General features: G+C 33.4%; 1 long non-coding RNA gene across 1 annotated transcript; it reads left to right on the forward strand.

Moving 5' to 3' along the window:
- The first annotated feature begins 284 nt into the window (after positions 1 to 284).
- On the forward strand, positions 285 to 2,389 carry LOC130469266 (uncharacterized). Its single transcript, XR_008929697.1, has 3 exons — positions 285 to 1,071; positions 1,471 to 1,535; positions 2,229 to 2,389. It is a non-coding gene; the product is annotated as an uncharacterized lncRNA (long non-coding RNA).
- The last annotated feature ends 11,752 nt before the right edge of the window (positions 2,390 to 14,141 follow it).

Raw genomic sequence — 14,141 nt, forward strand, 5'->3', positions numbered from 1 at the left:
TCGTTTTAAATAATTACGAATAATCGAATTTCGTTATTTTAAACGTTTTACGATTTATTTTAAACGATAAATTATTAAACGAAAATTTATTTATTTTCGTTAACGATAATTTTTATAAAGAATTATTTTAATTAGACATTTCTATTTTTAGTAAGTTTCAAAAATAGCAACAAACTTTGAATTTTTGGCCAAATAATGCGAAATTATAAAAACGCCCTCAAAGAGACAAAATTCCACTTCTTTTCTTCCCTTACTCTCCACGTATAAACTAGGAAGGAGTTCCTTCCTTCCTTCCCTAAAATCAGTCCAAATACACTCCTTGGACCCCAAGCTATGCATCTTCACCTTCACTCTTCTTAGTTTTAAAATCAGACAACAAATTTCCACTTGTTTCCCAACCAAAATCAATTCACAAAAAACTGAAAACCATCCCCCCCTTGTTCCTCCATCGTTCGAACCACCACCAACAACAACCACCTCAACCACTGACTACCATCACCACTACCACCGTCCAACAACCACCTCAACCACCCTGACCACCGTCGGCCCCCAGCACCACCGCACACACACCCCACCGTAGCTCCCTTCCCCTGCTCCCTCCTCTCCTTGCGCCTCCCCTGCCTCTTCCTCTTTCCTCTTCGCTGCACCGCCCACGACAACCACCACCACCTCCAGCCACCCTCATCATCTCTTCAACCAACCTCCGCCCCTAAAACTCCGGCGAACCACCCTTCCCCTTCCCAAAATCCCGATCGAAAAACCCACCAATCCCCTTTTTTGTCACCCATTTCGTGCCCCTTTCTCTCTCTCCGTCGTCGTCCCTCCGCCGCCAACCACACATCCCCACCGTCACCATCACCGTCGAAATATCCGGCGAACCCAACCCAGCCAGTTGGCACCCTCTCTCCTCCCTTCGTGCTCCCTTGTGCCTTGCTCCCCTCCCCTGTTCGTGCCCCTCTTTTCAAAAAAAAAAGAAAAAAAGAAAAGAGAATCAGTTTCACTTAAACGTGATTTTTATTCACCTCAAACCCCTCCATGAGTTGGGCTATTTCAATTTGGGCATTTGGTGAGGTAAAAATTGAATCTATTTCAGATTTCCTAATTATTAAATTTCATATTCTCTAATTATTATTTTTCAGGTTTTAATAAATTTTTATGATGTAATTATTTACTAATAAATTGTTATTACTTTTCAGGTTTAATTATCAAATATCGATTTTACTAAAATAAATTATCTAGGATTAACAAAAACGAAATTTAAATAAGATTTTCATGAAAACCGGTTTATGAAATATATATATTTCGATTAAAATTTCGATTAATAATATTTTCATTAAATTATGAAATTATATTTATATTAAAATTCGTTATTTATAAAATTCTTGACTTATAAAGGTTATGATTTATAAAATATTGATTTTAAATTATTTATCGATTAAGTACTAATTCAAGGATTTAATATTTTGAAAGAATTTGGACTCGGAGCTCAGGACGAACGAACCAAGGAAAATCCTTAGCAAAATCGTGGAAGTGAGGTAACGACTATTGCTAGTACCCGCAATTCCCTTATAAATGTGATTATGAAATTACAACGTATGATTGATTTATTAAATGAATGTTTTGACATGTTTTATGAATTGCGAGAAATGAAATATGATTTTATTGAATAATTTATTATAATATGATTTGATGGAATTATTCCTTATTTTATGATTGATTATAAAATGCTATGATGATTGATTGAATTTCTTATAAAATGCTGTTTATAAGAAACCATGAAAGAAAGGATGTTTGATCTTATGATCCAAAGGAATTATGTTACTTCAACTGAAGTAAAAAGACTAAAATGTAAAATTAAACGAAACATGATAAATGAAAGTGAAATTCCTAGTCCGTTTGGCAGTATATGTTCCACAGGTTACGATTCTCGGTCATGCATGTACCCATGGGGCATCCGCCCATTGAGCCAAGGCTCTCATGTTTTCGGGCCAAGGCCCCATGTTTTATGGACAGCGGTCCATCGTGGAAGACGTTCCACCATGTCATACTTGCCACGGCTAGCATGTGCACCCTAAAGTTATGAACGAATTAAATAAAGGACTTTATAAAATGTTTTACTATATTCTATTCTCCCTGTGTTATTAAATAAAATGAATTGAAATGAATTTACGTTGCTAGAATAGTTCGTTACTGAGTCTTCGGCTCACCGTTTTTGTTTTCTGTTTTAGGTACTGATGGGGACGATGGACACGAGTAGTGGCGAGGATTTCACTTTAATAATTCCCACCTAGTTTATGTTTTAAGTTTTAATAGTTAATTAAAGATTTTTAGTAAGTTATGTACTTTTACTTTGGGTATTATAAAGGATTATTATATATTTTTGGAGTAATTAACAGCTTATGATTGATGTTCGCCTTGTAATTTCCAAAAGGAAGTTACGGCAGGTAATGTCCCGACCGAATTAGGTTAATTCCGCTGCTAATTATGCTTTAATAATTGGATTAGAGGTCGGGGTGTTACAGTTTGGTATCAAGAACAAAGGTTCTGGACCATAAGTGCTAAACCTTACGGGTTTTCGCACGAATAGAATTCATTAGGCTTTAAGTAAAGAGTTTTAAGGAATGAGTTAAAAAGAACTTTCTAAAATCATGTTACTTAAGTTAAAATGAATATGAGTGTGAGTGTAGGAACGGGATGAACGAGTTTATTTTCTATGATTTATTTGCTTCCATTTGTTGAGACATGTTATGTTGAATGTTGCTTATCAAGACAATGAATGATGTCCCCAAGGGCTCGCAACGAGCACCATGATAACCACATTATGCACTAGGACTATGCCATATCGATGCAGTTATGAATGTTTTATTTTCTAGTAGAGAAATTGTGACATAGAAATTGTCCAATGATGTTAGAGAAATGTGAGTTTTATTATCCGTTGACCTATCTAGATTTGATTTAGTTTTCGGAATGAATTGGTTGAATGAATATGAAGCTAACATCAATTGTTTGAGGCATAGTGGCAAATAAGGATAGGATTTCATCCCAAAAGTTAGTGAAGAAAACCAATTGTCGCTGTTTTGAAAACCCCTAGTGACCGATGGTGAGTTTTTCTGGTTATCCTTGTAGTGTTGTCGATCACGTACCCATCACCGATACAACTATCGTCTGAGAATAGGCAAATGTTTTCTAGAAGAGAAACATAGTATGCCTCGACCGAGAGAATTAAACTTTAGCATTAAAGTAATCACAAGACCCACCCTTATTCTTAAAGCACCTATAGAATGACTCCAACTGAGTTGCAAAGAATTGAAGAAACAATTAAATGATTTACTTGGATAGGGGTATATTCAACTGAGTGATTCACTTTTGGGGAGCCCTGTCATATTTATGAGGAAAAATGATGAAACATCGAGGTTATGTATAGATTATAGAGAGTTGGACAAAAATAAATATCCTTTATTCCGCATTGATGATTTGTTTGACCAACTTCGAAGTACATAAGTATTTTCAAGAATAGATTTGAGGTCGTGATACTATGAACTTTGCATTAAACTTGAGGATATTCCAAGAACAACCTTTAGAACCAACTATGGTCACCATGAGTTTGTTGTAATACCTTTTGGGTTAACTAATGCATCAGCTGTATTTATGGATTTAATGAACCACATTTTCAAACCATACCTTGATGAGTTTGTAGTTTTTTCCATTGATGATATTTTGGTACCTTCTAAGAGTAATGAGGAACACGAGGAGCATCGGAGAAAAGTGTTAGATATGTTGATTGAAAACCAATTATGTGCTAAGTTGTCAAAGTGTAAATTCTGGCTTAAGGAAATATCGTTTTTAGGTCATATTATTTCTGAGAAGGGTGTATCTGTTGATCATGAGAAAGTAAAAGCAATCGTGGAATACCCTAGACCAACCAATGTCCCTGAAGTATGAAATTTTATGGGTTTGGCTGAAGATTATCGAAAACTTATCTAAGATTTCTCTAAGGTTGCCTTACCCACAATCCGATTGGTTAAAAAGAATGTCAAATTTATGGGGAATGATGATTGTAAATCTGCAATTTGAGAACTTAAGAGACGTATCACAATTTCCTACATCCTTGCCTTCCATCTGGAACTAAGAGATTTGTTACTTATATTAATACTTCTAAACATGGAATATGATGTGTAGAAATGGAACAGGAAGGTCATAGATGATCCTCTCGCCAACTCCAAGTTCTTGAATAGAACTACCTTACTTATGATCTTGATATACAATACCCTACCAGAAAAACTAATGTTATTATAGATGCTTGAGTCAAAATCTTACCTAAATTCGATCCTACCTTTCTACGAGCCAACCAAGATGATCTGTAAAACCTAGAAGTTAAGTTGTTAAGAATAAAGGAAATGTTTGTTTAAATGCTTTAAGTCAGTACCGAGACCAACTTTGATTGATGAGACTAAGGAAATATTTGTTATGAAAGTCAAGTTCCTTAAGGATAAAGGAAACGTTTGCTTGAATGCGAGGCCAACTTTGAATTATGAGATTAGGAAAGCACAAATTAAGGATTTGCAATAGGAACAAATGATCGTTGTGGAAGTCATGACCATTAGGTTCGAGATTATTCTGAGTTATCACCATCAGCTACACGTACTAAAAGATCGTCTATTGACAGCGAACATAGAACCAATGACATTGTTAGCATGCTTCAGAAACCCATGATTGGAGTAGATTATATGACAAAACCACATGAAAAAGGCAGAAACGTTATCAATGGTCCTTGTAATTCTCTTTTCTAATTATTATGTATGATACTCGTTGATATTCCTTCATTTATTATTTGTCATATATGTTCAGAGCTTGTACCAAATAGGATGATATGTGTAGATTGTTGAGTATTAGGTAACCTAAAGAAGTCCAGGCATATTGGAATGATGTGATGTGAGGATGATAGGTTAACAACTATGAGAAATATCGACAGTTAATCGTGGAAAAAGGAGGGTAGATTTCTACAATGACTAAGAGACAAAAGATTGAAGTTGAAAGCTTATCAGACAGTTACGGAAGGGAAATTTTACTTGCCTAAGTGCCCAAATATATTTCGAGAAGGAAACATGATAGACCTCTAATAAGAGAACAAGACTTTAGATTCCAATGAGATGAGATGAGTTAATTTGAGGAAATCATTTTAAGAATGATAACATGAAAATGTTACCTTGGGAACCCCGATCTTATGTGCAAGAAACAACAATGTATGAGTATTATAGAGGATCAAGATAAGTTACCATTATGTGTCATATATCCGGTATCAATGGAATTAGTGTAAAAGTATTTTTGAAGGTTCGTTGAGCTATTAAAAATATACTAGAGGTTGTAAACCAAATACCATAAAGTTAACTAAAATTATCTTGGGATTATCAATTGTATGTGAGATCTTGATGAATCATATTTAAGACCCGTGCTTCGATACATTTAGTAAAACTACTTATGGATAGTTTAAGAATTATGGAGAACTCTAAGGAACAAATTTGAGGAAAATACAGGAGTTCGCGAAGTTTTGAAATATGTCAAGTTGGCAAGAAAGTAGTTTAGAGGGCTATGAAATGGTAATCTAGGGTGAACAACCTAGACTAATCTATGCTAAAGTATTTACCGCATATTTTGAGTATATGTAAAGACCTCAACCAGGCTATGTTCAAGGATCGAGTCACGTGATTTGGGTTGAGCCCTCCATTGTTGAAAGAATTTGACTTAGGAGAGAGAATGTTGAACATCATTGTGTTAGAGTGAAATCAAAGAAATGCATGTTGAGGGACTAAAGGATGATTGGTATGCCTCTATTAAGGAAGCTAAGAAGTTATCAATAATTGGTCTATCAATAAGGTTGAATGATAAAGTACCGAAAGAGCGTGAGTTTGTATTTTATAAGTGGTGAATCACAAATCAAATCAAGGTTATTCAAGGTTGCAAAGCGTTCAAGTTAGGGTTGATTTTCGAGTTACCTTTCCGCACCCTTCACAATGATTGTTTTTGTGGTTGTAAGTACCTAAGTGTATTCTCAGATATGTTAGGGAAGCTAAGCTAGAAATTTTAAAGTTATGCAAGAATAGTATGCGGGACCCAACATGATTTATGGTGAAAATTATGAAATTGAGTTTACACATGAAGCTTTGAGGATTGTACAACAAATAAGTTATCAAGAATTAATTTGTCAATAGGGTTGATGATATCATTGAATGTTAGAATTTCGAAAAGAATTATGAATGATTGAGGGTTGCAATGGAATTGAGATTAGAAAATCCACAAATGACATATCTATAGGACCAGGTAGGCTGAACTAAGTTTTCTGGGAGCTAGATTGTTTGTGATAAAGGCACGCTTGATGGCTTAGCATTATCCGCAAAATCTGAGGTTTGTCGACTTAAAATATAAAGGATAAGTAGCAAAGTCATATGTCTAATGATGTATTCCTAGTCACATGATTGGACTCGAACCCCTGCAACGAACGTAGTCAACAAAGTTATTTAACGTAGAAGAAAAGATCGAAGATCGAATTCAAAACAAACCAAGTAATGAAAGTCAACGACAAGATTCCTGCAACAAAGGAGCCCAATAACAAATGAAAGCGAAACATCTTCAAATAGTCACCTAAGAACGAAATTATGTACGAATCACTATGTTTTCCGTGAATATGTAATGTATCAACCATGCTTATGCGTGAAATCAAATGATTGGTTATGATATGTTTTCAATTAGTGAATGACGAATAAAACGGTTAAATATGACTCGTATGATTTTATGAATGGCAAGTTCGACTGAGCTCCAGTTTCGAGGACGAAACTTTTTCGAAGGGGGTGAGAGTGTAATACCCCGAAATTTTTAAACTCGATTTATTAAAATTAAATATATTTATTAGCTTGATTTCGTTTTAAATAATTACGAATAATCGAATTTCGTTATTTTAAACGTTTTACGATTTATTTTAAACGATAAATTATTAAACGAAAATTTATTTATTTTCGTTAACGATAATTTTTATAAAGAATTATTTTAATTAGACATTTCTATTTTTAGTAAGTTTCAAAAATAGCAACAAATTCTGAATTTTTGGCCAAATAATGCGAAATTACAAAAACGCCCTCAAAGAGACAAAATTCCACTTCTTTTCTTCCCTTACTCTCCACGTATAAACCAGGAAGGAGTTCCTTCCTTCATTCCCTAAAATCAGTCCAAATACACTCCTTGGACCCCAAGCTATGCATCTTCACCTTCACTCTTCTTAGTTTTAAAATCAGACAACAAATTTCCACTTGTTTCCCAACCAAAATCAATTCACAAAAAACTGAAAACCATCCCCCCCTTGTTCCTCCATCGTTCGAACCACCACCAACAACAACCACCTCAACCACTGACTACAATCACCACTACCACCGTCCAACAACCACCTCAACCACCCTGACCACCGTCGGCCCCCAGCACCACCGCACACACACCCCACCGTAGCTCCCTTCCCCTGCTCCCTCCTCTCCTTGCGCCTCCCCTGCCTCTTCCTCTTTCCTCTTCGCTGCACCGCCCACGACAACCACCACCACCTCCATCCACCCTCATCGTCTCTCCAACCAACCTCCGCCCCTAAAACTCCGGCGAACCACCCTTCCCCTTCCCAAAATCCCGATCGAAAAACCCACCAATCCCCTGTTTTGTCACCCATTTTGTGCCCCTTTCTCTCTCTCTGTCGTCGTCCCTCCGCCGCCAACCACCAATCCCCACCGTCACCATCACCGTCGAAATATCAGGCAAACTCAACCCAGCCAGCTGCCACCCTCTCTCCTCCCTTCGTGCTCCCTTGTGCCTTGCTCCCCTCCCCTGTTCGTGCCCCTCTTTTCAAAAAAAAAGAAAAAAAGAAAAGAGAATCAGTTTCACTTAAACGTGATTTTTATTCACCTCAAACCCCTCCATGAGTTGGGCTATTTCAATTTGGGCCTTTGGTGAGGTAAAAATTGAATCAATTTCAGATTTCCTAATTATTAAATTTCATATTCTCTAATTATTATTTTTCAGGTTTTAATAAATTTTTATGATGTAATTATTTACTAATAAATTGTTATTATTTTTCAGGTTTAATTATCAAATATCGATTTTACTAAAATAAATTATCTTGGATTAACAAAAACGAAATTTAAATAAGATTTTCATGAAAACCGGTTTATGAAATATATAATATATATATATATATATATATATATATATATATATATATATATATATATATATATATATATATATATATATATATATTTCGATTAAAATTTCGATTAATAATATTTTCATTAAATTATGAAATTATATTTATATTAAAATTCGTTATTTATAAAATTCTTGACTTATAAAGGTTATGATTTATAAAATATTGATTTTAAATTATTTATCGATTAAGTACTAATTCAAGGATTTAATATTTTGAAAGAATTTGGACTCGGAGCTCAGGACGAACGAACCAAGGAAAATCCTTAGCAAAATCGTGGAAGTGAGGTAACGGCCATTGCTAGTACCCGCAATTCCCTTATAAATGTGATTATGAAATTACAACGTATGATTGATTTATTAAATGAATGTTTTGACATGTTTTATGAATTGCGGGAAATGAAATATGATTTTATTGAATAATTTATTATAATATGATTTGATGAAATTATTCCTTATTTTATGATTGATTATAAAATGCTATGATGATTGATTGAATTTCTTATAAAATGCTGTTTAGAAGAAACCATGAAAGAAAGGATGTTTGATCTTATGATCCAAAGGAATTATGTTACTTCAACTGAAGTAAAAAGACTAAAATGTAAAATTAAACGAAACATGATAAATGAAAGTGAAATTCCTAGTCCGCTTGGCAGTATATGTTCACAGGTTACGATTCTCGGTCATGCATGTACCCATGGGGCATCCGCCCATTGAGCCAAGGCTCTCATGTTTTCGGGCCAAGGCCCCATGTTTTATGGACAGCGGTCCATCGTGGAAGATGTTCCACCATGTCATACTTGCCACGGCTAGCATGTGCACCCTAAAGTTATGAACGAATTAAATAAAGGACTTTATAAAATGTTTTACTATATTCTATTCTCCCTGTGTTATTAAATAAAATGAATTGAAATGAATTTACGTTGCTAGAATAGTTCGTTACTGAGTCTTCGGCTCACCGTTTTTGTTTTCTGTTTTAGGTATTGATGGGGACGATGGACACGAGTAGTGGCGAGGATTTTACTTTAATAATTCCCACCTAGTTTATGTTTTAAGTTTTAATAGTTAATTAAAGATTTTTAGTAAGTTATGTACTTTTACTTTGGGTATTATAAAGGATTATTATATATTTTTGGAGTAATTAACAGCTTATGATTGATGTTCGCCTTGTAATTTCCAAAAGGAAGTTACGGCAGGTAATGTCCCGACCGAATTAGGTTAATTCCGCTGCTAATTATGCTTTAATAATTGAATTAGAGGTCGGGGTGTTACACATATTGATCAGAAAAAATTGGGGGAGTTTTTGGAAAGATGATTTTAAACCATTGATTTTTCATTCAATGGTTGATATGTTCAAACTCTACCTTGTAGAGTTATTTTAGAACTCTAGAGGATCCAAAATCCTATTTTACTACTCTATAATAAGGGATATTAACTTTTTTTTTGAACGGTTACTTTTTAATCATTTCGAGTTATATTTTATAAAAATTGGTTACTTAATAACGGGGCATAAATTACTATTTTACTACTTTTTTTATAGGACTATTTTACTACTTCGTATTAAGGGATATTAACCTTTTTCAAAAGATTACTTTTTAATCATTTTTAGTTACTTATTGTATAAAAATTGGTTACTTATTAAACGGGAGATGAGTTACTATTTTACTATTTCATATCAAGGGATATTATATTACTTTTTTTTTTTTGCTAAAGGTTACTTTTAATCATTTTGAGTTACGTATTTTACAAATTTTGATTACTTATTTAACGGCATATGAGTTACTATTTTACTACTACGTATTATGGGAATACAAAATATAAACTCTTTTTTCAAAGGTGATACTTTTTTTTTCGAGTTACTTATTTTATAAAATTGGGTTACTTGTTATAAGGGAGATGAATTACTATCCTACTTGTTATGAGTTGCTACGTTTTAATCATTTCAAGTTAATTATTTTATGAAAATGGATTAAATAATTATTATACAATAGATGAGTTATTATTTTACGTACTCTCCTTATTAAGATATCTATATACTAAACGAAAGAAAATTCTCTATTAGTAATTGCTTATTAATAAATAATACCCCTACTTGCGAATTAATATGGTAATCTACTAATATATATTAATAGGTATATTTTGAACGAAGTCAATATTAGGAGAAGTTATTCTTATTCTATATTTGGAACTATAAGATCTTAATATTCTATAGTAGATTATATTTAAGGAAAAATTACTTTAAATAATCCAACCTTTCGACAATTTTCTGTTAATAATCCAACCTTTGGATTATTATCTAATAATCCGACCTTTACCCCCGTTAACTTTTATTGCACCCAACCGGTCACCAACCCGATACAATAGGTATATGTACACGTGTCATTTAACCATTTGTTATTAATTTATTTTTACTTTTTAAAATATATAATTTCTTTTTCCTTTTATTCACTTTTCTTTTACCTTTTTTTCGTTATGTTTTTTTTATCGTACCTTCCTCCTCCCCCCCCCCCACCCCAACAAGGGAAATAATATTCTGTATATGCATCATCTTCAACATTTAACCTACGCAAAAAAAACTAAGATCGCCATTAATAATATCGATGACAACAACTCCAGCAACACTACTACCCCTTCAACACAACCCACAACACCTCATAGCTCCACCACCACCCTTTCAAGCCACCATCTACACCAAGAACACCACAAGCCCCAATTTTGTTTGTTTGGATGTAAAATATTTGATTTCATATGTTAAATAAGTTTCATTTGTTTGAAATTAAATAATTATTACTGTAATTCATGCCTAAATTCCAAAGGGTGTCTATATATTTCCCAAATTAATCGAAAATACTAAGATTTCTGGTGTGGGTACTACGTTCCGACGAGTCCTTGTGGCACAAGTGTTTTCTCTCCCCGTCTTCTCCTGCTTGTTGCGGCGCAAAGACGACGTTCTTGGTCAGTTTTGATGAGAGATTGGTTTGGGTTGGGGTTGGGGTTGGAGTTAAGGTGTCAATGAATGAAATTAATTAGTGTGTTTATGGTGGCCGGAGATGAAGATGGTGGTCGAGGGTGGGTTGGTGTTTCAGGGAGGCGGGGATGGAATTTCTTGGGTGGGGGTAATTTTCTGGTGGGGCTGGGGAGGAGGGAAGACGCGATATCAGAAAAAGGGTTGTGGAGGCAGGAGGAGGAAAGAGCTAAGGAAACAAATAAAAAAAGTTGACCTTCTCTACTGGTTTTCGGTCATTGGGGTCTAATAAAAGTTAACGGGGGGTAAAGGTCGGATTATTAGATAATAATCCAAAGGTTGGATTATTAACAGAAAATCGTCGAAAGGTTGGATTATTTAAAGTAATTTTTCCTATATGTAAATATCATTTGAATATTCTATATTAGATTGCTAACTATATTTAATGTATCTAATTATGTAAATATATTAGGAATTTAGTTTTTTAAAAAATAATTAATTTTTTTTACACAGGGACACTTGTCAGGTCTAGATTGAGCGCCCTGTGTTTTAGTAGAGTATATAGATAGATATATAGATGTTACTCAATAACTAATAGACGTGTCTTACATATTTATGGGAGTATGTAGTACGCTGCAAACTCTAGACAATTCAATATACGGAGTAAGTAATTAGTTGGTATCAGTGTTTTATTGGCATATAGTTGTACGATAATATCAAAAGATTTTATAAGGTATATGAATTTGGTTAGATCTATATTAGGGAAGTTATTCTTATTCTATATTTTGAGCCATAAGATCGATCTTAATATTCTATAGTAGTTTATATTGTATTTCCATCTAAATATTTTATAGTAGATTGCTAACTATATTTAAATATCATCTGAATATTCTATATTAGATTGCTAACTATATTTTAATGTATCTAATAATATAAATAATATTAACAATTTAGTTTTTTAAAAAATAGTTAATTTTTTACAAAGGGACACTTGTTAGCTCCAAACTGAGTGCCCTGTGTTTTAGTAGAGTATATAGATAGATATAGATAGATAGATTTCTACTTTATCGTCAAATTTGACAACCAAGTCTAATGGTCGGAGGTACATATATAAAGAGAAACGTATCACAAACATAATACAGAGTAGTTTGCATAAGATTAGTTGATTACGTTTTCCCACCTCTATCTTAATTTCTTATCCAGTAGAAAGTGAATATTAGGACAAGTTTTATCTTATTAGTTGCATAAACCATATTACGAGTGCTACATATAGAACCCAAGTGCACCTTTCTTCTACATAAAATAAGTTTTCACTTGCACTTTTTACGGGCATCTTTTGGAAAAAACAATCCCTTAATTGTGAAAAGTTGGGATCTACGGAGTATTTAGAAACGAAATGAGTGTTATGGAAAATAAGTCAAAAAGGAAGGAACAAAGGGAGGAAAATAAGTCTCACCGCAACTGCATAACTTCAGAAATGCATCATTTTGTGCATATTGTTATTGAATTGATTAAAGGATTAAGGTTGTAAACGGGTTTTTATCTCAATCTTAAATGACTATATTAACTTTAGAGTATCTTAACTTTAGAGTATAGGTAAGGATAAGCTACAATTAAAGTTTACCAACTTTAGAGCAATTCCAATGGTCATAAAAATGACCTGTTCGTAGAAAATAAAAATATACGAGCACGTAATCAACCGTTAGTACATGGATTACGATATTACGTAAGCAACTATCAAAATATTGTAACTCGTAGAAGTTTTGTAGCTTAAAAACATTATAGCTAGAAATTCGATGTGACAAACTTAGCTACACTACTTTATAACTAACCACTGAAGTTGCTCTAAGGGCATTGTAGCTTACCTTGCCATGTTAAAATTTTAAGCTACTACACTTTCTACCTATAAAGTATAAAGTATTCCAATGGTTGGCTGGTGGCTATAACATATTGTAGCTTGCCCAAAAAATAAATATGTAAAATAACTTTATTGTACACATGTCATATTTTGAGTGGAACTTTTTTTCCAATCAAGCTTGTGGCTTGTTTAAGCTAGAGGCTTTTACAAGCTACATATTCCCTCTGTTCTTGTTTATTAGTCCCCTTTTCGTATTGAGATGTTTTTTATTAGTCCCTTTTATAATCTTTCTTTATTTTTTCAACAATTATTCCCCTTTTACACTTATATTACTATTGTAATTCCCTTTTCATCTCAATTAAATATGCAAGTGGTCCCTTTATTTTCTATTTAACAACACTAAACACTCCACCTACTTATATTTTCTTAATTTTTTTTCTCTCCTACCCACATGGGTGAGATTATTTAGAGATTCACATGCAATGTGTCATTTTAGTTGATTGTTCAATATTCCATAAGAGACTAATAAACAAGAACGGAGGGACTACGTTTCCCCCCACCCCCTATAATGTTGAGCTTGCAGTTATTCACATTTTACTATAATTGCGAACAAGTCCTTAAAATGTACCATTGGATTTTCTCTAAGAGCAACTCCAATGGTCATAAAAAGGACTAGCTTGCAAAATAATAACAATATATGAGCAGGTAGCCAAGCGTTGGTACATGAATTACGTAAGCAACTAAGAAAATATTGTACTTCCTCCATTCTTATTTAAATGACACAATTGTACTTTTGGCACTATTCATATAATATACTTTGACCATTAATTGTGATTTATACTTAACAAAAAATATAGTCATGTGGGGTCTTGTTATAATCGTCTCATCCTATAGTTTTATAATATCAAATTTTTATAATTTTTAGCCATTGATAATAAAAGATATTAATTGTTGAAATATTGCATTGGCAAACGTGACAAAAAAATTGTGTCATTTAATAAAGAATGGAGGAAGTAGCTTATATGAGCAGGTAGCTGAAGAAAAAAATGGAAAAGGTAAAATAAATATAAAAAATTTGTAATA

This window comes from Spinacia oleracea, chromosome 3 (assembly GCF_020520425.1).
Source record: "Spinacia oleracea cultivar Varoflay chromosome 3, BTI_SOV_V1, whole genome shotgun sequence".
Taxonomy (NCBI): Eukaryota; Viridiplantae; Streptophyta; class Magnoliopsida; order Caryophyllales; family Amaranthaceae; genus Spinacia; species Spinacia oleracea.